This window comes from Natator depressus, chromosome 28, assembly GCF_965152275.1.
Source record: "Natator depressus isolate rNatDep1 chromosome 28, rNatDep2.hap1, whole genome shotgun sequence".
In the NCBI taxonomy this organism is placed as follows: Eukaryota; Metazoa; Chordata; order Testudines; family Cheloniidae; genus Natator; species Natator depressus.
Genome location: NC_134261.1, coordinates 6088951 through 6113882, shown reverse-complemented (window position 1 = coordinate 6113882; position 24932 = coordinate 6088951). Strand labels below are relative to the sequence as shown.

The window sequence follows — 24932 nt, the reverse complement described above, 5'->3', positions numbered from 1 at the left end:
CTCGAGCATGCAGGGGTGTAATCATGAAGGCCAAAACATAACCCGGAGTTGCAGCTACCAAGAGATGTGAAGGGTAAAAAGAAGGGTTTCTACAGGTATGTCAGCAACCTGAAAAAGGTCAGGGAAAGTCTGGGACCCTTAATGAATGGGGGAGGCAACCTAGTGACAGATGTGGAAAAAGCTGAAGTACTCAATGTTTTTTTGCCTCTGTCTTCACAGACTAGGTCAGCTTCCAGACTGCTGCACTGGGCAGCATAGTATGGGGAGGAGGTGACCAGCCCTCTGTGGAGAAAGAGCAGGTTAAGGACTATTTAGAATACCTGGACATGCACTAGTCCATGGGTCCGGCTCTAAGGCATCCGAGGGTGCTGAGGGAATTGGCTGATGCGATTGCAGAGCCATTCACCATTATTTTTGAAAACTTGTGGTGATGCGGGGGAGGTCCCGGATGATTGGAAAAAGGCAAATATAGTGCCCATCTTTAAAAAAAAGGGAAGAAGGAGAACCTGGAGAACTACAGACCAGTCAGCCTCACCTCAGTCCCTGGAAAAATAATGGAGCAGGTCCTCATTTTGAAGCACTTGGAGGAGAGGAAGGTGATCAGGAACAGTCAACATGGATTCACCAAGGGTAAGACATGCCTGACCAACCTGATTGCCTTCTATGATGAGATAATTGGCTCTGTTGATATGGAGAAAGCAGTGGACATGATATATCTTGACTTTAGTAAAGCTTTTGACATGGTCTCCCACAGTATTCTTGACAGCAAGTTAAAAAAGTATGAGCTGGATGAATGGACTATAAGGTGGATAGAAAGCTGGCTAGATTTTTGGGCTCAATGGGTAGTCAATGGCTTGATGTCTAGTTGGCAGCTGGTAACAAGGGGAGTGCCCCAGGGATCAGTCCTGTTCAACAAGTTTATTAATGATCTGGATGAAGGGATGGATTTCACCCACAGCAAGCTTGCAGATGACATTAAGAGGGGAGAGATAGGGTCCAGATTGACCTAGACAAATGGGATGATTGGACCAATAGAAATCTTACGAGGTTCAAGAAGGACAAGTGCAGAGTCCTGCATTTAGGACGGAAGAATCTCATCCACCACTACAGGCTGGGGACCGACCGGCTAAGCAGCAGTTCTGCAGAAAAGGATCTGGGGATTACAGTGGATGAGAAGCTGGATATGAGTCAGCAGAGTGCCCTTGTTGCCAAGAAGGGCAATGGCATATTGGGCTGTATTAGTAAGAGCACTGCCAGCAGATCGAGGGAAGTGATTATTCCCCTCTACTCATCACTGGTGAGGCCACATCTGGAGTATTGCATCTAGTTTTGGCCCCCCCACTACAGAAGGGATGTGGACAAACTGGAGAGAGTCCAGCGAAGGGCAACAAAAATGATCAGGGGACTGGAGCACATGACTTACAAGGAGAGGCTGAGGGTACTCAGCTTGTTTAGTCTGCAGAAGAGAAGAATGAGGGGGGATTTGATAGCTGCTTTCAACTACCTGAAAGGTGGATCCAAAGAGGATGGATCTAGACTGTTCTCAGTGGTAGCAAATGACAGAATAAGGAGTAATGGTCTCAGGTTGCCGTGGGGGAGGTCTAGGTTGGATATTAGGAAACACTCTTTCACTAGGAGTGTGATGAAGCACTGGAATGGGTTACCTAGGTTGGTGGTGGAATCTCCATCCTTAGAGGTTTATAAGATCCGGCTTGACAAAGCCCTGGCTGGGATGATTTTGCTGGTGTTGGTCCTGCTTTGAGCAGGGGGTTGGACTAGATGACCTCCTGGGGTCTCTTCCAACCCTAACCTTCTATGATTCTATGAAGTCGTGCTGGAGCCTGACAGTGCCCATGGACAACCTTTGCTTTGCCCATGCATGTTTGCGTGTACATACAGTTACCCATGAAAGATGTGCCATCGCACATCTCAGTACTTAAAAGACACCCGTGCCATCTGCAGATACTTTAAAGCTCCTGTCAGTAAGTTCTGGGGACAGTTGCTCACCTTCAGTGGAAGCTTCCTAAAATTGGCCTCCATCACCCTGTGGTACAATGACCTCTGTATGGACAGGGACAAAGGGAAGGCTCACTGCTGTGGCCACTGCTGCTGTGAAGGGCGGACCCTCCTCTGCCGAGGGTCACCCTGCCCCGGGCCCGGGCTTAATTTCCGTCCGGCCACCAGGTCAACCCGGAGCTCGCCCCATTGGCGGCCACTGCTGCAGCTTAAACCATCCTGTGAGCACCTTCCACCTAGCCACCCAATGAAAAGCCTGTAGGACATAAAGTGGAGTGGATGAACACTGGAGGGAGTGAGGGGCCTGCCTAATCTTCTACCCCTTCCGCCACCATTGGCCAACCCAAACCCATTGCTGCACCCAGTGGGCTCAAAAAGTACAGCCAGATCCAAAGAGTCGGTTGCATTCTCCGTGGTTGCCCCACCATTCCCTTCTGGCCTGACGTGCCCTCCAGCTCAGCCTCCCAGTGAAAACTGAAAATCGAGAAAAGTGGAGCTGTAAAAGGCTTTAAAGCCCACCATGCCCAACCCGCCCTCTGTCACCGGCAGAAAAGCCACAGTTCTGACTAGGGAAGTCCTATTGCCCCACAAGAAGTGGAAGGCCATCAGGTTCAGTCGCCACAGCAATTGTGGAGCTGGGGGAAATATATGGCTGAGAAATTTTCCTGCCTCCTAAAGATAGGTCTTGAGCATGACAGCCTTCTGGACTAATGAAAAGGTCCACTTATGCCACCGGCAGAGCCGTTCCTCATAGCCCAGCAGTTGCCTCTCCCAGTTTGCATTCCCCACCTTGTCCCTGACCCCAAACAGTACCCTCAAGGTGTTCACCACCCTGGGAGTGCTCCTGTCTTGGCTGCTTATGAATTGCAAATCCCTGATGGGTAAGGGCAAACCCCCTTGGGGGGTCCGATCCCACTGACAGGGCCCTGCTCTTCTGTAGGTTCACCATGGCTCCGGCTACAGCCAAGTACCCCTCCTTTAGTGTCACCAAAGTGCGGCAGTTGCCCAGGGAGCTCACTATGATGCTCATGTCATATGCATGGGCAACCGCCTTCAACGTGACAGCTCCCCTGATCAGTCCTCCCAGGTTCTGGTCAGGGCAAACCATGCCCCGCATTGCTCTGCTTCTGTGGCGTGCTCTCAGAAAAGTGTCCAAAGACAGCACATACAGAAGGGGCTCAAGGGACAGGCCTGTCGTATGCCTGCATGCACAGGGATTTTGTTCCCTGGGCAGCCATCCACCAACCGGCAGACTGAGGCCAGTTTGTACAGCACCTGCAGCCATCTGATAAAGTCCCCTGGAAATCCATATTGTTTGAGCACTTTCCACAGATAGTTCAGGTTGACTCACTCAGAGGCCTTGGATTGATCCAGAGCCAACAAGTAACTTTCCCACTGCTTCCGGCACGCCCATTCGCAGACCTGCCGCACGCTGCATGAGGAGTCTGCGACTGTCTGACCTCGCACCACATTGGTTGCGCTACAATGCGCCAGTCTGCTACCCCTCCCAGCCTCCTCTCGAGTGCTCGGGACAAAATCTTGTCGTCGGTATTAAACAGAACAGTCAGCCTCCAATTTTGGATGTCAGTCAGGTATCCCATCTTGGCCAGCAAACCCAGGATAGCATTGCATTGTGATGGACTCAGTGCCTGATGGTGCAGGGAGCTGTTGAAGCCGTTCGTCAACACTGGTGTGAGAGGCTCCAGCAGTTCCCAGTAGAGTACTGGGGGCAGGCACTCTGGGCCAGGAGGTATGCTGGTCTTCAAGGACAAAATTGCTTCCCTCAGCTCATGTTCCTACATGGGCTCTAGCAAACTCCCCTAGTCATCTCCTGACAGCAGCAGTGAGCAGTCCCCAGCTAAGGAGAGAAACTGCCCCTGTTGTTGCTGAGCAATATCCCAGGCCTGGGACAGCTTCCCATAGTAGGCCTCCATGATGGCCAGCATTCTACTGTGGTCCTGCACTACTGGATCTGTGGGTCCCACCCTAAGTCCCTGCATCCTCTTGCTTTGTCTCTCTTCTCTGCAGGCTGCAAAAATGTCTGGGGAGACCACCGCTCCCTTCACTTGGTGGTCCCACTCAAATTGGGCCCACAGCATCCTCATCTCCCAGAACTCGGCCAGCTGTCACTTGATATGGTCGTACAGTCATGCATTGACTGGCTCCCATCTCTGGATGGTCTTGGTCATAAATATAGAGAGAAGGGTAGCATAAAATCCCTCCCTGGCAGCTAAAATGAATCCCCTTACTTGTAAGGGGTTAAGTAGTTCAAATAATTTAGTTGGCACCTGACCAGAAGGACCAATGAGGAAAGAAGAGACTTAAATGGCGGGGGGGGGGATGGGGAGGTTTTGTTTGTGCTCTTTGTTCTTCCCTTTCTGGATGGAGGGAGAGACCAAGCAGGTAAAACATCTCCTGAAAATATACCTGGAACAATAGACCTCAATTCACAGAAATTGTAAGTTGGGAAAGGAAATGCATTAGGTTATCTTTTGTTTCAGCTTGTGGATTTTTCGTATGCTACAGAAATGGGTTTTATTCCTGTTTTTGTAACTGAAGCTGAGCCTAGAGGAGAATCCTCTATATTTTAAATCTTATTACACTGTAAAATTACCTTCCATCCTGATTTTGCAGCTGTGATTCTTTTATTTTTTCTTTCTAATTAAAGTTCTTCTTCTAAGAACCTGATTTTGATTTCAGTGTCCTAAAGACAAAGTCTGTGCTTACATTGCTAAGGCAATTGGTCGGCATATTATTCACAAGCCTCCCCAGGAAAGGGGGTGAAGGGGCTTGGGGGGATATTTTGGGGGGTGGGGTAGAGATTCCAAATGACCCTTTCCTGAATGTTTGTTTAAATCACTTGGTGGTGGTAACATACCATCCATCCCAGGACAAAAGGAATTTGTGCCTTGGGGAAGTTTTTAACCTAAGCTGGTAGAATATAAGCTTATAGGGTCTTTCATGTAGGTCCCCAAATCTGTACCCCAGAGTTGGGTGTGCGGGGGTGGGGGAAACCCTGACAGTCTTGTAGAAATCCTATAGGACTTGGCACGGCTGGTATTCTTTAAAGTTCTGGTGTTTCCCCAGCCACCAGGAACAAGGCCGCCCACTCCTCCTTCGCCGACTCCCACCAATACCCCTGGTTGCCATAGAACTCTCTGATGCTTTCCCGTTCTGCCAACGCCACAAGGCTTTGCCGCACTGCCCCTTTATCTTGCAAGCTCTGGAAGTCCAGCTTCCAATATCCTCTGCCAAGGGCCATGGAATTGCCCACATTGAGACACATGGTAAGTGCTGCATGATCGGAACAGTCCATTGGCACTACCCTGCACTGGGCTGTCAACGTGCTTTCTTTCACAAAAATCCAGTCAATGTGACTCCTGGCCTGTCCCTGCAGAAAGGTGTACCCCATCGGGGCAGGTGTGACCTCAGATCAGAGGACCAGTAGGCTACCGCTCACCAGCTGCTGGTTCCACTACAGAGAAACAAGTCCTCTAGATCGACCTTGCTACAGACCTGCACCAGGTAGTGCTCATCGTAAAAGAGTTTCCTCTGATAGTCTGGAAAACAGGATCAGTGGTCCTTAGGCCAGCTGACAATTAAAATCCCCTCTCCCCCTAACACCAAACACTGTGAGGTCCAGAGGAAGGGAACCATTTCCTTCCATAGATCTTTACTTTCACACCTTAACTAGGGACCATACACAATAATCTAGCGATAGCCAGTGCTACAGAGCACGAAGTCCACCAATAATGCCCTCCCTGGTTTCAGCTGCAGCAGTGGCCACCCTCACAGCAGTCAGGTTTCAGAGTAACAGCCATGTTAGTCTGTATTTGCAAAAAGAAAAGGAGTACTTGTGGCATCTTAGAGACTAACAGGCATGGGTGCCTGTTGTCACGGAGTCCCCATGTGATGCTCTGGAACTGCTCCCTACGAAGCCAGTCAGGACTCTGGGGAAGTCTCCTTTCTGTGAGCAGCCTGTCTGCAGGACACACAGCTCCCCCGGCTCCACCTTCCTGGGTCTGACCTCGGAGCATTCAGCATCCTCTGCCCCTCTGTGCGCTTCCCACAGCGAGCCCGCCCAGGTGGGGTCTTGGGGAAGCCAGAGGGTCCTGCCCCCCAAATCCGCAGTCAGACGTGACTCTCAGCCAGCCAGTAAAACAGAAGGTTTATTAGATGACAGGAACATGGTCTAACACAGAGCTTGTAGGTGCAGAGAACAGGACCCCTCAGCCGGGTCCATTTTGGGGGGCAGTGAGCCAGACAACCACGTCTGCACTTCACTCCATGTCCCCAGCCAGCCCCAAACTGAAACTCTCTCCAGCCCCTCCTCGTCTGGGCTTTGTCCCTTTCCTGGGCCCAGGAGATCACTGGATTCCTTTGTTCTCCAACTCTTTAGCTCTCATCTTGCAGGGGGGAAGGGCCCAGGCCATCAGTTGCCAGGAAACAGGGTGTCAGCCATTCTCTATGTCCAGACCCCTGCACACACCTGCCCTCTAGGGCTCGGCAATGATCATATACCCTTATCCCACCCCCTAGAGACGTAAGAACTGTCTAGGGGAAACTGAGGCACCCCCACACTATTCAGAGGAAACATTAAGAACAGTCCCACTTCGTCACATCCTTTAAGTACCGAGATGTGGGGATTGGGCACGGTGGGCGTTGAAGCCTTTTATGGCTCTACTATTGTGTTTTTCAGTTTTCAGCCGGAGGCTGAGCTGGAGGGCAGGGCAGGCCTGAGGGGAATGGCAGGGCAACCACAAAGAAAGAAACTGACTCTTTGGATGACTGGACACACTGTGGCTCATTGATGCCACAGCATTGTACCCCCTTTGGCAGAGCTGCCGTGAGGAGCATCTTCAGCGACGAAGACAGTTCTCTGAGCAGTGGCTAACCGGGTTTCCGTGGCCCTTAAATGGCTGGCCATGGTGGAGAAACACCCTGAGTCAGCAGCAGAGTGGAGGCGGGTGTGGGCTGGGGTCTGGGACCTGGATGGGCCTTGATTCTGTCCAGCTGGTCTCTGATTGAGGGCAGGGAAAGGGTTTTACTGCGACAAGCGGGAGCAGTTGGTATCCGTTCCTCCAGGTTTCTCGTAAGCACACAGGGACATTAGCGGGTGCTCTCAATGCAGGACTGGCCCAGATACCATCCGTACCGGATTTACCATGGCGCCAGGCCCATGCTCCAAAGGGGCCTGGCCCCGCCACTCTTCTCCGGCCCCGGCTCTCTCCTGCGGGGGCAGAAGCTTGGTGCTGCCAGCTCCTGGGGCTCCTGCTGCAGCCGGGCAGGCTCCGCCAGCAGCCAAGCTCCTCCCCGGCCTCTTCCCCTAGAGCGCCATGTTCCCGCCCCTCCCCACCCCCTTCCTCTCCCTGCTGCCAAACAGCTGTCTGCCAGCGCGAGGGAGGGGGAGGAGTGGAGCCACAGTGCACTCACCGCTGGGGGAGGAGGCAGATTTGGGGGGGGGTGTGTCTTGGAGAAGGCGGTGGAATCAGGGCCGTGAGCCACTCAGGGCAGAGGGCTGGGAGCACCCTCACAACCCCAGCCCTCTGCCTTGACTCCTGCACCCCCCCATGCCCCCAGTCCTGACTCCTGCACCCCCCACACATACCCATCCCCCCACGACCCATGCCCCGACTCTTGCAGACCCCTAACACACCCCCAGCCCCACCACACCCCATGCCCTGACTCCTGCACCCTGCCCCACATCCCCACCCCTACCCTGAGCACCAAAATGGAGCTCCTGCACACACACCCCACACTCCCAGCTGCACCCCTTGCACAAAATGGGAGCTGCCCCAGGTAAGCGCTCCACACCCCAACCTCCTGCCCCAACCCTGAGCCCCTCCCTCACCTTAACTCCCTCCCAGACCCTGCACCCCCAGCCCTGTGCGCCCCCACCCTCAGCTCAGTGCAGAGAGAGATGGAGAATGTGCTAGAACCAGGGAGAAGGTAGGTACCCACTCCATGTAGGCAGGGGGGATCCTGTTTACCCCCTACCCAGCCCTGCTGTGCTTGCAGTTTACCCCCAGCCCCTCCCTTGCTCCAGGGAGGAACCGTAGCTCCAACCCCACTGTGCTTTTGCCCCAGCCCCTGCCTAATTCTCCCCGCATACCCCACTGTGCTCATCTTGCCCCTGCCTCACTCCAGCTTGGGACCAATCCTTCACCACCATGCCCCACTGTGCTCTTTCCCCTTCATTCCACAGGGGGGGCCCACAAATGTGTTTGGTGCAGGGACCACAAAAAGTTAATCTGGCCCTGGATACCATAATGTGATGGGGATTGCGTTTTCCTTTTTTTGTATTTTCAATGGCATTTCTGTCTGTGATTTTGTTTTGCTTTGTATAACCGTGTTTTCTTCTGGAGCCAATATTTAACTAAAAAAAGAAGATCTCATGGCACCAGACAGAGGAGCAGGCTGGGACTAGAGCAAGAGTAGGCAGGTTTTCAGTATTGTTTCTTGTCTTTTTCCTGAAAAGTTTTTCTTCACCAAACTTGCCCTTTCTTTATATGAGGCTGGCTAGCTCAGTTGGTAGAGTATCAGACTTCTAATCTGAGGGTCCAGGGTTCAAGCCCCTGGTCAGATATAGGGGGCATCATTTCCTTCTTGTGATATCCCCCAAGAACTTCAAAAAGCAGCTCTTCAGTACCCACTTTGACATTACTTTTTCTTCTTTTCAGGACTTGGCCTTTCCTAGGAAAGGCCATTTACTGCCTGGGCCTGAAGGGGCAACTTCCTCACACGCCCACTGGCCTCACAGTCTGAAGGAAGAAGGGCCTCTGGGTCTACAGCAAACCACTGTGTGCTGACTTCTTGAGCAAATGTAGGGCTGGCCAGAAAGGCCTTGAGCAAGGGAGGCAAAAAATTGTCCACCCAGGCTCTTTCACGCTGGAAGTCAGAAAAACCCAAGGTCTGGTCCCATGGTGTAAGGGCCAGCACTCAGGGCTTTGAATCCTGAAATCTCCTGCATTCCCCCATCCGCCATCTATTTCACTGTTGTTGACCTCGGCTCGGCCTTTCTCTATCCCTATTCATAAAGATAGCCAATATCTGTTTGCCTTTACCGACCAAGGGCTCCAGTATACTTGGACCAGGTTACCCCAGGGTTATACCAAGTCACCCGCCTTGTTCTCCCCGATTCCTAAAAAGGATCTGGACGACACTGAATTCCCAATGGGGTCCACCCTGGTCCAGTATGTAGATGACCTGATTCTGGCATTGTCTTCACTTGAAGCCTCTAAAACGGATTCCCTTGTGCTCCTGCAAGCACTAGCCCAGAAGGGATATAAAGCTTCCAAGTCTAAACTATGGCCATCTGCCAAGGGTTCATTATTTGGGACAGGATATTTCAGCTGGAGGGAGGCACTTGTCCTCTTCATGAGGACAGGCCATTCTCCAGGTCCCTAGGCCAACCTCTAAAAAGCAAATGAGTGGCTTTTTAGGCATGGTCGGGTACTGCTGACAATGGATCCTCGGGTATGCAGCTATTGTCAAGCCCCTGCAAGACCTAACCCTTGACAAGGTCCAAGAGCCCCTTCCATGTTCCTCTGCAGCCGAAGCAGCCTTCATGCAGATTAAAGAAGCCCTTACCAGATCCCCAGATTTGGGCTTACCAGACTATCAGAAACCTTTTACTCTCTTCTGCCATGAGAAGGACGGAATAGCCTGGGGGGTCCTTACTCAAACTCATGGGGATAAGCAATGCCCCATTGAATATTATAGCTCACCTTTGGACCCTGTGGTGGCTGGACTCCCTCCATGCCTACGGGCAGTAGCAGCGGCCGCCACCCTTGTGGAGGCTTCTGCTACCCTCGTCTTGGGATCCACTCTATGTGTTGCGGTTCTGCTTGCTGTGACTGCCCTCCTTCTGAAAAATGCAACCCAGCATCTCTAACTCCAGACTGACTAACTCTTACCCTCTGCTCTGTTCTCAACCCCGCCTCCCTACTTCCCCCTGCGGCTGATGGAGAGCCTTATTACTGTTTAACCGTATCAACGGAACTCTCCACCCCTAGAATCAACCTGAAAGACCCCCCACTCTACAATCCTGATCTACTGGTCTATGTAGATGGGTCCTGCCTTAGAAATTCTGCTGGCCAGCTCGTGGCTGGCTATGCCGTTTGTTCCCAACATGAGCCTGTTGAGTCCCACTCCCTCCTGGGAGCACACTCAGCCCAAGTTGCGGAACTTGTCTCCCTTGCCCATGCCTGTACCTTGGCCAAGGACAAATCTACACAGACTCCCGTTATGCCTTTGGGGTAGTTCATGACTACGGGCAGCTATGGAAACACTGTGGATGTCTCACATCGGGGGGGGGGGGCGAGGTTTAGTGATGGGCCTTTTGTTGATGCTGTCTGCCCTTCAACTTCCTTCTGCTATCACCATTGTAAAATGTGTTGTCCACCAGAAGCCTTATGATGAGGTTACCAGAAGAAATGCTTTGGCAGATGCTACTGCCAAACAGGCAGCCCTTTCCAGGTCACCGGCTCCATGTGACATCGTTTTCCTTATTACGCAGTCCCCCTCCATGCCTGACTCCCTTCAAGATTTAGCTCTTATGCAAGAGTTGACCCCAGAGCATGAGAAGGGCAGGTGGAGGCTGGATGGATGTTCTTTACATCCTGATGCCTTGTGGCATTCCCCAGATGGCCGCTTAGTAGCACCCAAGGCTTTGCTCCCCTTTCTTGCTCGCATGTCCCATGGCACTGCACAAGTCAGCAAATGCGGGGGTGGGGGAATAACATCAGCACTGAAATACTGGTATGCCCCAAACTTTTCCATCGTGGCACATCAGTACTGCAGTTCCTGTCCTATCTGCCTAGCCCACAATAGCAGCAGGCCAGTATGGACAAAATCAGCTGTGCACCCCACCCCGTGGGGGCCCTTTGTGAATATTCAGATTGATTTTACCAATATGCCAAAATGTTGTTCTTATGAATATGTCCTTGTTTGTATGTACTCTGGATGGATAGAGGCCTACCCTTGTGCCAAGTAGGGTGACCAGACGTCCTGATAAAATCAGGACTGTCCTGATTTTTAGTTTTGTCCAGCGTCCCGAGCAATGCACAGTCGGGGGGCCATTTGTCCTGATATTGCGGCTTTGGCCGCTCTGGTTTTTGGGGTTTTTTTTTTTTTTGCTTTGGGAACTCTGCTCCGGCTGCTTTTTTGGGGGGGGGGGCGCTTCAGCAACTTGACTCTGGCCGCTTCCCCCATGTGTCCCGATATTTTATCGGTCTCATCTGGTCACCTTAGTGCCAAGGCCAATTCCATCACAGTGGTTAAAAGACTGTTAAAAGACTTTATCCCCCGGTTTGGTCTGCCCCTTTCTATTAACAGCGATTGAGGTACCCATTTTACAGGCCAAATTATGCAGTAGATTTGGAAGGCCCTTAACATTACCCAACACTTCCATTGTGCCCATCACCCCCAGAGCACGGGGGTGGTCAAGTGCAAAAATGGGGAATTGAAGAACAAAATCTCTAAGATCTGTGCTGAAACCGGCCTCAAGTGGCTGGATGCCCTGCCCCTCACCCTCATGTATCATAGATATCAGGGTTGGAAGGGACCTCAGGAGGTTATCTAGTCCAACCCCGATACATGAGAAGCACACCCTTACGTAAACATGGCCTGTCCCGACATGAAATCCTTATGGCCAGGCCTATGAGAATGCCAGTATCCCCTCCCCCATCCCCTTATCAATTGGATTTGCAACTAAACAGTGATACTGTTATTACGTACTGTCAGATGCTGATTTGTTGCATTAGGTCTATTCACTCACAGGTGAAAAGTGCCCTGCCTGAACCAGCTGATACTCCTTGCCACCAGCTACAGCCTGGAGATTGGGTCTACCTTAAGGTGTACCAGAGAGACTTCCCTGGAGCCTTAGTGGAAAGGTCCCTACCAGATCCTGCTGACTACCCACACAGTGGTCAAGTGCAAAGGACTCGTCACTTAGAATCATAGAATATCAGGATTGGAAGGGACCTCAGGAGGTCATCTAGTCCAACCCCCTGCTCAAAGCAGGACCAATCCCCAACTAAATCATCCCAGCCAGGGCTTTGTCAAGCCTGACCTTAAAAACTTCTAAGGAAGGAGATTCCACCACCTCCCTAGGTAACGCACTCCAGTGTTTCATCACCCTCCTAGTGAAAAAGTTTCTCTTAATATCCAACCTAAACCTCCCCCACTGCGACTTGAGACCATTACTCCTTGTTCTGTCATCAGCTCCCACGGAGAACAGTCTAGATCCATCCTCTTTGGAACCACCTCTCAGGTAGTTGAAAGCAGCTATCAAATCCCCCCTCATTCTTCTCTTCTGCAGACTAGACAATCCCAGTTCCCTCAGCCTCTCCTCATAAGCCATGTGTTGGGTCCCCGCCTCCCACTGCAAAAAGGCAAGACCGCCTTTGGACCCGGACGCTGTGGACTTCCAACAGACAGACCCAGCCCTAGGGAGTAACCAGAATAACAGCACCAGTGACGCCTCTCCAGACCCTGGAGAGGAGCCTACATACAACCGCAGAAAAAGATAAACCGCCTGTGATCCACCTTCACAGCCAGCTGATGCCTTGGCCCTGCTGGTAAAGGGGACACAGGAAAACACAAGGCCAGAATAATTGCCTTTAAAGTCCAGTGGAGAGACTAGAATCCACTGACACCCAACTGCCATGGCCAACCCCATAGCCAGAATAAGGGAGTCAGCCATAGTGAGAAAGTGGCTCATGCCCTCTATGTGGTTCATGTGTGTAACTATGTTCTTGCTACTATTGCTGAATTTTCATGATGCTGTTATGTTCTTTTGGATGCACAAGGCCACCAGCAATTCATCAATGAAAACCCCCTTTGAAGGGCCAAATAAAGTGCCAGTAACCTCTCCCTTTTATGATGTTAAACCATGGACATTCCAAGAGAGGAAGAGGAACATCCGCTCTGCTAGAGCCAAGGTACAAGAATTCCTGACTATCAAAGACATTAAGAATTTACCCTGGTACAAAAGGCGGAATATTGTACATTGGCAGGGAGGAACTTGTGGGACCCATGCTTGGGAATGTAGTATTAACTGGGAATTGGGGTTTATTCCACAGGCTGCACCCTGTGTTTTTGGGCAAGTGGTTTCACCATGCACGCCTCTCCCTAATTAGCTTCTAGACAATGAATATCAAATCACCTTGCTACCACAACCATCACCCCCACCATCCCTGCCTCCATTAACCTCACCTTCCCCTCCTCTTTTGCCACCACCCCCACAACCTACCCAAATATAGATGATACTGTATAGTCTAATGAAGCCCAATGGCCAAAACCTTCACATTTAAGTGATTTATGGAAATTTTGCTGGGAGAAATTTTTAAGGTTCAGGTCCATGGATACGAGCAAATGATTGAGTGGAGAACAGATGGGTTGGTGGAAATAGAAATATATGATATCACTGCAACTGAGCCCCAAAAGTCAGAAATTGACATTGATGGGGCCCATAGTGGGACAGATATGATGGCCATTCCCAGAGTTTTTAGCATGATAAATAAGAAAGGCCCTTATTGTTATTTGGTCACCCAACTGGTAAATAAACAAATACCCAAAGAGTTTGTTCTGCTGCTAAAAAAGTTACCTGTACTGAAAATATCCCAATAACTAATAATTTAAACGGTACCATATTGCAATACACCCCGTCCTATGCTATTGATGCTGAGGTCTCTCAAAAGTATGAGGTTGTTCAGCCATCAAATGTGGTACAATACTTCATCAAAGAGAGAAGCATTGGAGTTTTGACAGACAGTAATTAATGCTACACTAGGGACTATAAAATTTACATTACCTCTATATATCCTAATTGTTCGAAAGGAGCTGCCATTAGGTTAGCACAGCAACGGACCTGGGTTTCTGCTAGAAAGAAAAGGGACTTGGCTGGACACCTGTGGGATGGTGCAAATAGTGTGGCTGCAATCTGGAATATCCATAAAGGTCACCAACATGAGGAAAAATTGGGACAGTTGGAAAAAGCCACAGGCCTTATTACTGGAGCACAGCTAGCCCAGGTTCAGGCTGGTATTAGTGAATTACACGTTATCTCCGCCCTTAGTTCAATGACCCAAACGCTGTTAACAGAGATGGTACTGGAGATCACTGAGGTGGAAAGGCATTGTAGTGGGATCTGGCTTGTTCAGAGGTTCAGGATTTTCTGAATGACCAGCTGATGGCTATTCAGAAAGATCTTGAACATCAGGCGTGGCCTACTGCCCTCAGGAGTTCCATCAAATCTGTGGCCATGAAGACATACTTGGAAGTTTTCTGAATGGAAATACAGATGTTTGCAGTGCTCTTTCCAAGCATATGGGCCAGTCAGAAGGATATGGGCTCCCTCCCACGGAATCCTGCCAGGTCCATGGGAAGGATGCATGTGGGATTGGATAATTCACCGAGACATTTGGGAACTTAAACTACCTGGTATGCCCAACCGATTTGTAGTCGGTGCTCCTGGAATAATGCCTGACATTTGGGTAGGGATTGGAAGCCAATGGACACTCTGGCCATTAGAACCCCCTCAACTTCAGTGTGTATGTAAACTAAACCCAGGAGAGGCTGTCACTCTTCATGACAACATTTGCTGGGAGGTTATGGGACACAGGACTACCCTGACAGGACACCTACTTTTCCAAGCTAATAATAGCTGTGTGCATGATGATGCCACTACCTTGAATGATGTACATTTTAACCTCACCACAGCCAATCGTTTATTGGCCTGCAGATAAAATTCTACAGTTAGCCCTTAGGTTCCAGATGCCTTTAACTGGATTACTTTAGTACCTGACAGATTCCAGAATTTCCTTCCACTCCTATTGGAGGTTCAGAAAGTTTTGGAATTACAGGGACAAATTCACATGTTCCAGAATATGTATCAAACCAAAAAGAATGCCTTTTATATTGCCTATAGAATACCTACTTTGTGTACCAAGACTGATGTATTGTGTTGTGACTAAGGCTATACAACAATCCCAACCACATCAAATCACCATGGGAATGTTATTGCTTTTACTGCTGTTTAGCATAGGATTATGTAAATGCATTTATAACTGCATAGGCCAAAACAAAAATCTGCCAACCTCAGATCAAGAAAGCAGGTGGCACTGATGATTGTAAAATGAGATGTATGATACAGTTTGGGCAGAAGAACAGGAAGAAGAAAAGGAGAAAATTAACAGGCTCATGAATATGGAAGTTCAGACCAAGGTGGTGCCGAGTAGGCACCAAAGTGGGGTGACTATAGGAGAAAACTTTAAGTAGGTGTGATGGAGTTAGGACTCACCAATGCTGGCGCCACCCACTGGTTGCTCTGGGAATTAGTTCTGTCCAGTCACAGAGCACCTTTTTCACATGGTGCCTTGCCCCTCATCTGCTATGCTGCTTTGGGGACCCTCATTGCTCCCAGCTCAGCAGCATCCTCTTCAGGACACTGCCCTCCAGCAGCACCCACTGCTCCGGTCTCACCCCCTTCCAGGGGTTTGGTGTTATCAGCAGTCCACAATCTGCACCTGCTGTAGTGGCCAGCTACAGCCTCTAAGTCTAGCCCCTTATTGCAGGGCCCAGCCACAGCCTGGATCAGGCCACACTCCTCTTCAGCCCAATGTAGTACAAGGGGAAGGGGGGGCCCAGGCCCACCCACTACTCTGGGTCCCAACCCAGGGACCCTCTAGCAGCAGTCTCTCTGCCCTCCTTCTCTCCCCTTGCCCTGCTATTGTCCCTGGGCCACTTCCCCTTCAGCCCTATGCACCTGCCTGGGGTTTTCCTTGGCCAAAGCACCCCAGCTCCTTCTGGCCTTCCCCAGCACTGCTCTGTCCAAGGTGCTACCTTCCAGCAGAGGAGTCAGTCCTCCTCCCTTGACCATCAGGGAGAGACTGCCCACTCCCTTCCTGGGCAGCCTTTATATATGGCTGAGTCTGGCTCTGATTGGCTGTCTCTAACGCAGCCTCTGATTGGCTCCCTAGCAGGCCTTCTCTGATTGGCCGCCCACCTGCACCACCTCCCTGGCCTGCTGAAGCCCCATCTAGGATAGGAGTGGGGTAGCCACCCCACTACTGTAGGCCTGAGACTTTGGTCAAGCTAAAGTGTGTACGTGACCAGAGAGCAAAAGTGGAGGGCATGGAAACTTTCCATTGTAAGGCAATTTGCAATAGCTCATCTTGAGAAATGTAACCGCAACAGCTAGTGTTAGGAAAGTCCTTAACCATAATAGGAATACCTGTCAATAACAGGAAAAGCTTGCCTTCATTATATTCCTAATAATGTAAAGTACTGTTAAGTTTTCTTTTTGGGGGGAAAAATACTAATGTGGAAGTGTGCTTGACTAATTGTGGTTTTCAGCTATATAAGCTTCTGTATTTCCTCCATTTAGGAGAGCAGCTACGCTGTGGCTGACTGTCCCTGCATATGCTTGTAATAAAGTGGGCCTGGCCTCAGGCTTGTTCTGATCCAAACACAATGCGTGGTTAATTTTCCACAACAACCACCAATACTGCAGCTCCTTTTGTGAGATTTCCAGCTGCCCAATACTGCTGGTATTCCAGGGGAGCAATTCTTGACTCCAGTAAGCATTTACCTCAGCCCTGTTCTATGTATCACAGGTTTCTCTAGGAAAGGGCAGTGAATGGTTCTAGGGTCCAGTGATCCTCATTCAAATCAAGCTAGAACCTGAGAATCCTTCCCCTTTCCCAGGTTGTGGGAGGGGAGACAACTAAAAGAGTTCTCTGAGCTATAGCACATGGCTAAGTAAAGAGAAAGAGCCACCCAGGTAGTGCCCTATGGGTCATCCCTATCCCTTGATACTGCTCCTTTCTATAGAATGTGAAGGGAGAGGAGGCGGTGCAGGAGCCTTCTGGGGACAGAGATCTGAGGCTTCGAGAGAGACAGATTTTCTGAGACATCAGAGCACTGTAAACCATGCAGCCACCCCCTAAATCAGGGGCCTGTTCCAGCCCTGAGTCTGGGCTACCGGGATCCCTCCCACAGAGCAGGGTGCTCACAGATTACAGCCTGAAAATAGGCATGGGAAACTAACTCCTGCTCTCCCTGACAGGGCCTCCCCTAGACTAAATGGCACCCCAGGCGAGAAGCATCTTCGGTGCCCCCCCCCATGTTAAACCACTGAATACCTTATTTTTATTGCATTTGTAGCTCATTTTGTTATTTTGATGCACAATTTGGATGCATGATTTTCTCTGTCATATAAGTTGATAAATTTGCATGCTAGGATCTGTAAATCTGTATTTATTCATCCCATATAGAAGCAAATAAAAAATTCATTTCCTTTCAGCAAATAGAAACTTTTAAACTTTAACAGTAACTGAAATGTTACTAACATCTAGAAATCGAACGGCCACCAACACAGGGTGGACCAGTCGTAAATAGTGTTACGCTAAGAGACAGCATTAGACTGTTAGCCGTAGGCCTTTAGTTCAATGGTCTCTTTTCTCGCCTTTCCCCTCATGAACTGAAGCGCAGCACAGAGAGAGCCAAACACTGGCCAATGGTAATTTCAAATGATAAAATAGCAAGCGATGACACTCTTGCGTTGGCCATCAATTGGAGATATGTTTTAATGAGCCTGAGCTTCAAGGTGAGACACAGAATGCCAAAAACAAGCCAAGCAGGTCAATGGGGAGAGGGTTAAACTGAAAGTCTAGAGGTTCCTGGTTCAATCCCAGGCAGTGGCATGCTTTTTCATCCGTCTTTGTGCAGGAGAGGGCTGTTTTCTGGAAGCGCAGCGGTGCCTTTATCTGCCACGAGTCCCTCATTTCAGGCTCTGCAGCAGGAAAAGACAGCGTGGGCTTGTGCACCAAGTTGGCCCACCTGAGCTTTCTTTCTTCTCTTGCTCTTTCTCAGCAAGGGAAAGAAAAAGAAGCTCTCCTTCAAGATGGAGCCACAAGGGCAACGTAAGGGCCAGCACCAGTACTTTGCTCTACCAGCTGAGCTATCAAAGGGCTGCCACCACTTTCTCCAGGTTCTCCCATCGGGGTATGCCAGGGCGAGCACCACCCAAGTGGATGGAATTTGAGGGGCAGGGCAGAGCATTATGATGGAGTTTCTGTCGTGTAGTGGTTATCACGTTTGCTTAACATGCAAAAGGCCCCCGGTTCAAAACCAGGCAGAAACATGATAGCGTACTTTTCCCAGCCAGCTCTTCCCAAACGCCAGTCTCTGGAGGCTTTTGTGACATGATGTCCCTCAAAATAGCCCCCTGTAGCCCACCATATTCATCATTCATATATGGTTGTGATATTTCATACAAAGCATGATCTGCTGAAATCCGTCATTCTGTCCAAATATGTTTAGCTCTCCTGCTGGTAATCGCTCACCTTTCCTGATCACTCTGGTTACAGTGTGTATGGTGACACCCATTGTTTCATGTTCTCTGTGTATATAAATCTCCCCACTGTATTTTCTACTGAATGCATCCGATGAAGTGAGCTGGCACTCACAAAAGCTTATGCTCTAATAAATTTCTTAGTCTCTAAGGTGCCACAAGTCCTCCTGTTCTTTTTACGGATACAGACTAACACGGCTGCTACTCGAGAACCAGACAGAGATGATACAGACAAACAGTAGGGAAATGGGGACTACAGTGATAGAACAAACACAGAAATGAGGATTTCACATCCCAGCTATTGCTAAGTGAGTTCTTGCCAGACAGGATGCTATCAAACTAAGTTTCCTTTAACATCTTCTAGGCACTTCCCTGTCTCTGGAGGCGATAGGGCATTATCAGGACAGGATTCTATTACTATCAGCCCAATAGCACCTTCTTTCAATGTGACTAGGTTGGAATGTGAGGAGGTGACCGGTCGCTTCCCAGCTTATGGCTGCCTCTGCTGCTTAGCCAAAGGCCTTATCCCTAAGCACAGGGCCTCAGACTGTCACAGTAAGAGAAGGCCCTTACACTGGCAGACCACGATTTTGATTCTTTCTTTTATACCTCTAGAACTAGCTAAATAGTAAACATAAATGGAAATTCTTAAAGTACAGGCCTTTGCAGACAGGCCTGAATATCTATATCCTAACAGTGCGCAGACATCCCCAGCGAATCACAAGGACGTGTGGCACAGACTCTTGTGTTGCAGCAATTGCAGTCGAAGCAACCCCCTTGCCAATGCCCATCACGGCAGCCTTTTCATCAACTCCAGGGTTGTGATTTGATTCTTTCCAACGCTTCTCTCTAAAGAAGCCTTTTCCTTGGCAAGCTATTACTTGGATTGCCAAGGGAGGTCTCTTCTGTTTCCCAGGAAGGCATAGGAAAACATGAGCAGAGGAGACCAAAAGCCACACAACAAGGCACCACTGGGAGTTGAACCCAGGATCTCCCGTTTACTAAACAGGTGCTTTAGCCAGCTAAGCCATGGTGCCTGCCTCAAGAAGGTGCTTTCAACTGTTCCACTTCATAGAATCATAGAATATCAGGGTTGGAAGGGATCTCAGGAGGTCATCTCGTCCAACCCACTGCTCAAAGCAGGACCAATCCCCAACTAAATCATCCCAGCCAGGGCTTTGTCAAGCCTGACCTTAAAAACTGCTAAGGAAGGAGATTCCACCACCTCCCTTGGTAACCCATTCCAGTGCTTCACCACCCTCCTAGTGAAAAAGTTTTTCCTAATATCCAACCTAAACCTCCCCCACTGCAACTTGAGACCATTACTCCTTGTCCTGTCATCTTCTACCACTGAGAACAGTCTAGAGCCATCCCCCTTGGAACCCCCTTTCAGGTAGTTGAAAGAATCATAGAATCATAGAATCATAGAATATCAGGGTTGGAAGGGACCCCAGAAGGTCATCTAGTCCAACCCCCTGCTCGAAGCAGGACCAATTCCCAGTTAAATCATCCCAGCCAGGGCTTTGTCAAGCCTGACCTTAAAAACCTCTAAGGAAGGAGATTCTACCACCTCCCTAGGTAACGCATTCCAGTGTTTCACCACCCTCTTAGTGAAAAAGTTTTTCCTAATATCCAATCTAAACCTCCCCCATTGCAACTTGAGACCATTACTCCTCGTTCTGTCATCTGCTACCATTGAGAACAGTCTAGAGCCATCCTCTTTGGAACCCCCTTTCAGGTAGTTGAAAGCAGCTATCAAATCCCCCCTCATTCTTCTCTTCTGCAGACTAAACAATCCCAGTTCCCTCAGCCTCTCCTCATAAGTCATGTGCTCTAGATCCCTAATCATTTTTGTTGCCCTTCGCTGGACTCTCTCCAATTTATCCACATCCTTCTTGTAGTGTGGGGCCCAAAACTGGACACAGTACTCCAGATGAGGCCTCACCAGTGTCGAATAGAGGGGAACGATCACATCCCTCGATCTGCTGGCTATGCCCCTACTTATACATCCCAAAATGCCATTGGCCTTCTTGGCAACAAGGGCACACTGTTGACTCATATCCAGCTTCTCGTCCACTGTCACCCCTAGGTCCTTTTCCGCAGAACTGCTGCCTAGCCATTCGGTCCCTAGTCTGTAGCGGTGCATTGGATTCTTCCATCCTAAGTGCAGGACCCTGCACTTATCCTTATTGAACCTCATCAGATTTCTTTTGGCCCAATCCTCCAATTTGTCTAGGTCCTTCTGTATCCTATCCCTCCCCTCCAGCGTATCTACCACTCCTCCCAGTTTAGTATCATCTGCAAATTTGCTGAGAGTGCAATCCACACCATCCTCCAGATCATTTATGAAGATATTGAACAAAGCAGCTATCAAATCCCCCCTCATTCTTCTCTTCTGCAGACTAAACAATCCCAGTTCCCTCAGCCTCTCCTCATAAGTCACGTGTTCTAGTCCCCTAATCATTTTTGTTGCCCTCTGCTGGACTCTTTCCAATTTTTCCACATCCTTCTTCTAGTGTGGGACCCAAAACTGGACACAGTACTCCAGATGAGGCCTCACCAGTGTCAAATAGAGGGGAACGATCACATCCCTCAATCTGCTGGCAATGCTCCTACTTATACATCCCAAAATGCTATTAGCGTTCTTGGCAACAAGGGCACACTGTTGACTCATATCCAGCTTCTTGTCCACTGTAACCCCTAGGTCTTTTTCTGCAGAACTGCTGCCGAGCCATTCGGTCTCTAGTCTGTAGCGGTGCATGGGATTCTTCCGTCCTAAGTGCAGGACTCTGCACTTGTCCTTGTTGAACCTCCTCAGATTTCTTTTGGCCCAATCCTCTAATTTGTCTAGGGCCCTCTGTATCCTATCCCTACCCTCCAGCGTATCTACCTCTCCTCCCAGTTTAGTGTCATCTGCAAACTTGCTGAGGGTGCAATCCACACCATCCTCCAGATCATTAATGAAGATATTGAACAAAACCAGCCCCAGAACCGACCCTTGGGGCACTCCACTTGATACCGGCTGCCAACTAGACATGGGGCCATTGATCACTACCCGTTGAGCCCGACAATCCAGCCAGCTTTCTATCCACTTTATCGTCCATTCATCCAGCCCATACTTCTTTAACTTGCTGGCAAGAATACTGTGGGAGACCGTCACAGCAACCTCAGCTCAATTCTGAGTCATGGTAACCTTTCCATCAGCTCCAGACTTCTCATTTGCCACTTTCCAAGTGTGGTGGAGCGGCTGCCCCCCACAGGCAGGAGAAAGGTTAAGGCAGCCTTGGAGAGGCTGTGCTGAACCCAGCCAATCAGGAGAAGGCTTGCTGGAGCAGCCCATATAATTCCCAGGATGGCCAGCAGGAGGCGCCTCAGTGGTGAGACATGCCCCATTACACCAAGACTTAGCTGCAAGGGAGGATTGCGCTGACAGGTCTTTTCTTTTTATGAAAAGAGATACAAAAAAGGAGCCAACAGACACACACTAGGTTCAGCAAGGAAGAAATGGCAGGCCAAGCCAGGATCTCCTGGTTTCGTAGGAAGGCTCTTCAGCCAGCTGTTCCCAAAGATCACTATCTAGGGGCCTTTTAACAGCCACTGCAGATGTTCACCACAAAAGAGACAAAGAGATGCCAAAATAGAGTTCTCCATTGCCTGCAGGCGTCAAGCTACCGGGAGTTCTGTGCATAGAGAGTCCTCTGCTGGTGGAAAAGGCTTTGGTAGAGACTCTTCTGACACCAGCCGTGGTCATACAGTGTTTAGAACTCTGTGTTGTGGCTTCAACATCCACAGATGCAAGTTCAGTTATGGGGACATTTTTCTTGTCTCCACATTTGTCTGATGCCTCCTTTCAACACTTGTCACCAAAAAGACCTGTTTCTTTTGCAAGCAATGTACAGCTAGACAAAGGCAGTCTTCTCCGTTTCCTCAAATGATCGCCAAGCTGTGGGGAGAGGAGACATATTCAGCCAGGCATCACTGGGTGCTGGATCCTGAATCTTCTCTTTACTCAGCTGGTGTCTGTTAAGGGGTTTCCCTTCACCCCCTGCCCTGGTTCTTGTCACACAGGCAGAAATCAGGAGACCAGCAGTCAGAAGTGAAGGCAATGCAATGTTTATTGGGGTTAGTTTCAAGCAAGAATATCCATAGTCCACATGCCAGGAGAGTCTGTTTCCCAGTGTTCTGTTCCCAGGTCTGATATCAGAGAGCCTTTATCCGTGTCCCTGTTTCCCGCTCCTCTTTCTTAGGAGGCCCAAATATACCTGCAGTGCACACCCCTGGTCCTACCCCTTACAATTTATGGTCATGTTCTGTTTTGGGGGGTTGTGAGTGTGGGAGCTTGGTACCATCTCTTTTCTATCCCATGGGAGGGTAAGAAGTGAGGTTGTGTACTGATCAAGGCCAGGCTGTTCTTTGGCTTTTAGTGTGTCTTATGTCTCCCCCCATCCCCCTCCTTGGCCCTCCCAACTGGTTGCTTTACCTTGGCTTGAGAGAGGAGTCAGGAAGCCTTCCAGTGTGTGCTCACATGTTACACTTTCACCATACCTTTAACTCTATCCCTTCACTTTTCCATTATACTAACAAACCCATCTGGCTGGGCAGAAGCAACTTACTGTGTCTTTGTTCTTTGTTCACACATATTAGCAAGGATATAAGAGTATCAAAAATCAAACCCAAAATTCTATTGCAGGCTAACAAACAGGCCTATATACTAACAGGGCCTTGGCCAGATTAGCGACATTGCCGCTCTCTGGGACTTTTCTTCTAACTGCTTCATTTTTCATCTATGACAATTAAAGGGAAGGTGAAAGGAGAGGAACTCTCCATTTCCTGCAAGACCTACAGAGATTGCACTATCAGGGTCTCTGTGCGCAGACACACCCAGCGAATCCCAAGGACGTGCGGTGCAGGCTTTTGTGTTGCAGCAATTGCAGCCCAAGCAACCGCCTTGCCAATGCCCGTCACAGCAGCCTTTTCATCAACTCCAGGCTCCTGGTTTGACTTTTTTCCAATGCTCCTCTGCAGAGAAGCCTTTCCCTTAACAATGTGTTAATTAGATTATTGATGGAGATCTTGTGCATTCTCTAGAAAGACAGAGTAAATGTGAGCAGAGGTGGTCATAGAATGATAGAATCATAGGGTTAGAAGGGACCACAAAAGTCATCTAGTCGAACCTCCTCTTCTCGGCCTGATGTTGTTTAACATCTTCATTAATTACCTGGATGTAGGAACAGAGCATACTGATCACATTTGCAGATGACTTTGCCTACTATTTCTCTGAGTTGGTTGAAATCCAACTGTCTGAAGTCCAGTGCTCTTGTTTTGCTGTTCTCATGTCCTCCTTTCCACAGGATCCTGAATTCTATCAGATCATGATCACTTCTCTCCCAAGTTCCCCATCACCCTCACATTCCCTACTAATTTACCCCTGTTAGTCAAAACTAGATCCAAAATGGATAACCCGCTGGTTGTTTCCTCAGCTTTATGAATCAGAACGTTGTCCTCTATGCATGCTAAATATTTTCAGGCCATATTACATTTTGTTGTAATAATCTTCCAACAGATATGTATCCTAGTATATTCTGATATTCTTGTCCCATATACTCATAAAAACTTTGCAGTCTTTCCAAACAAACAGTGAATATATGAAAATATCCAAAAATGTTAATGAGAATGCTCTCAGTGTCTACCAGGATAGTATCCCCTGTAATTCAGTATACTAGTGCACGATGTGAGCAGGACATCCAAGGCCTATCACTTCCCTTTTTAAGCTCATCTTTACTTTGGTGTGCAAATGTTCTCTTCCATGTCTGTATCGACCACCAAAGTTTGTGTTTGTATTATCTGCTTCCATACTTATTCAGAACCTTTATTATCTCAGCTGCAATAAATTCTGATGTTTCCTCTTTAAGTTTGACAAAATACACAGGTTTAATTTGAAGACACAAACTGCCTTCGTAAGCCTTGAAATGCGAACAAAGAGAGGAAGGAATTTCACATATCTGTGATTCAGTGCTCCGACAGTGACATGTATTCAACATTTTTCAGGTTGTCAATTAGTTCATTATCGCCCATGGAGCAAAAACATTTGCAACTGTTCTTTCACACTTTGTCTGGGCACAGTTTGTGAATTTTAATTCACAGTTTGTGAATTTTAATTCACAAACACAGTGCACAAAACAGAGACCAAACCTCACAGAGCATAAATGAAGGTATCTCTCACGTTCGGCAGAATGTGCCATATTAGAGATGAGATTTGCACCTCTCGTAGACAGACAATGTCAGCATGAGCACTAAGGACACTTACTATTCATTTCTGCTTTGTGGTCCCTCTGTCTATAGCTTGGTACCAAAAGCTTGATCTGAAGTCTTGATATGAGCGCTCTTCTCATGAGAGACTAAGGGTATGTCTTCACTACCCTCCGGATTGGCGGGCAGCGACCAATCCAGCGGGGATTGATTTATCGCATCTCATCTAGACGCAATAAATCAACCCCCGAGCGCTCTCCCGTCAACTCCTGTACTCCAGCGCCACGAGAGCTGCAGCCAGAGTCGACGG

At 49.1% G+C, this 24932-nt stretch overlaps 3 non-coding genes across 3 annotated transcripts; 2 read left to right on the top strand and 1 right to left on the bottom strand.

Moving 5' to 3' along the window:
• Positions 1-8529: 8529 nt before the first annotated feature.
• On the top strand, positions 8530-8602 carry TRNAR-UCU (transfer RNA arginine (anticodon UCU)). The gene has a single exon. It is a non-coding gene; the product is annotated as a tRNA-Arg (tRNA).
• Positions 8603-18090: 9488 nt separating this feature from the next.
• On the top strand, positions 18091-18163 carry TRNAV-AAC (transfer RNA valine (anticodon AAC)). The gene has a single exon. It is a non-coding gene; the product is annotated as a tRNA-Val (tRNA).
• Positions 18164-19336: 1173 nt separating this feature from the next.
• Positions 19337-19410, bottom strand: TRNAT-AGU (transfer RNA threonine (anticodon AGU)). Its single transcript has one exon. It is a non-coding gene; the product is annotated as a tRNA-Thr (tRNA).
• Between the last annotated feature and the right edge of the window lie 5522 nt (positions 19411-24932).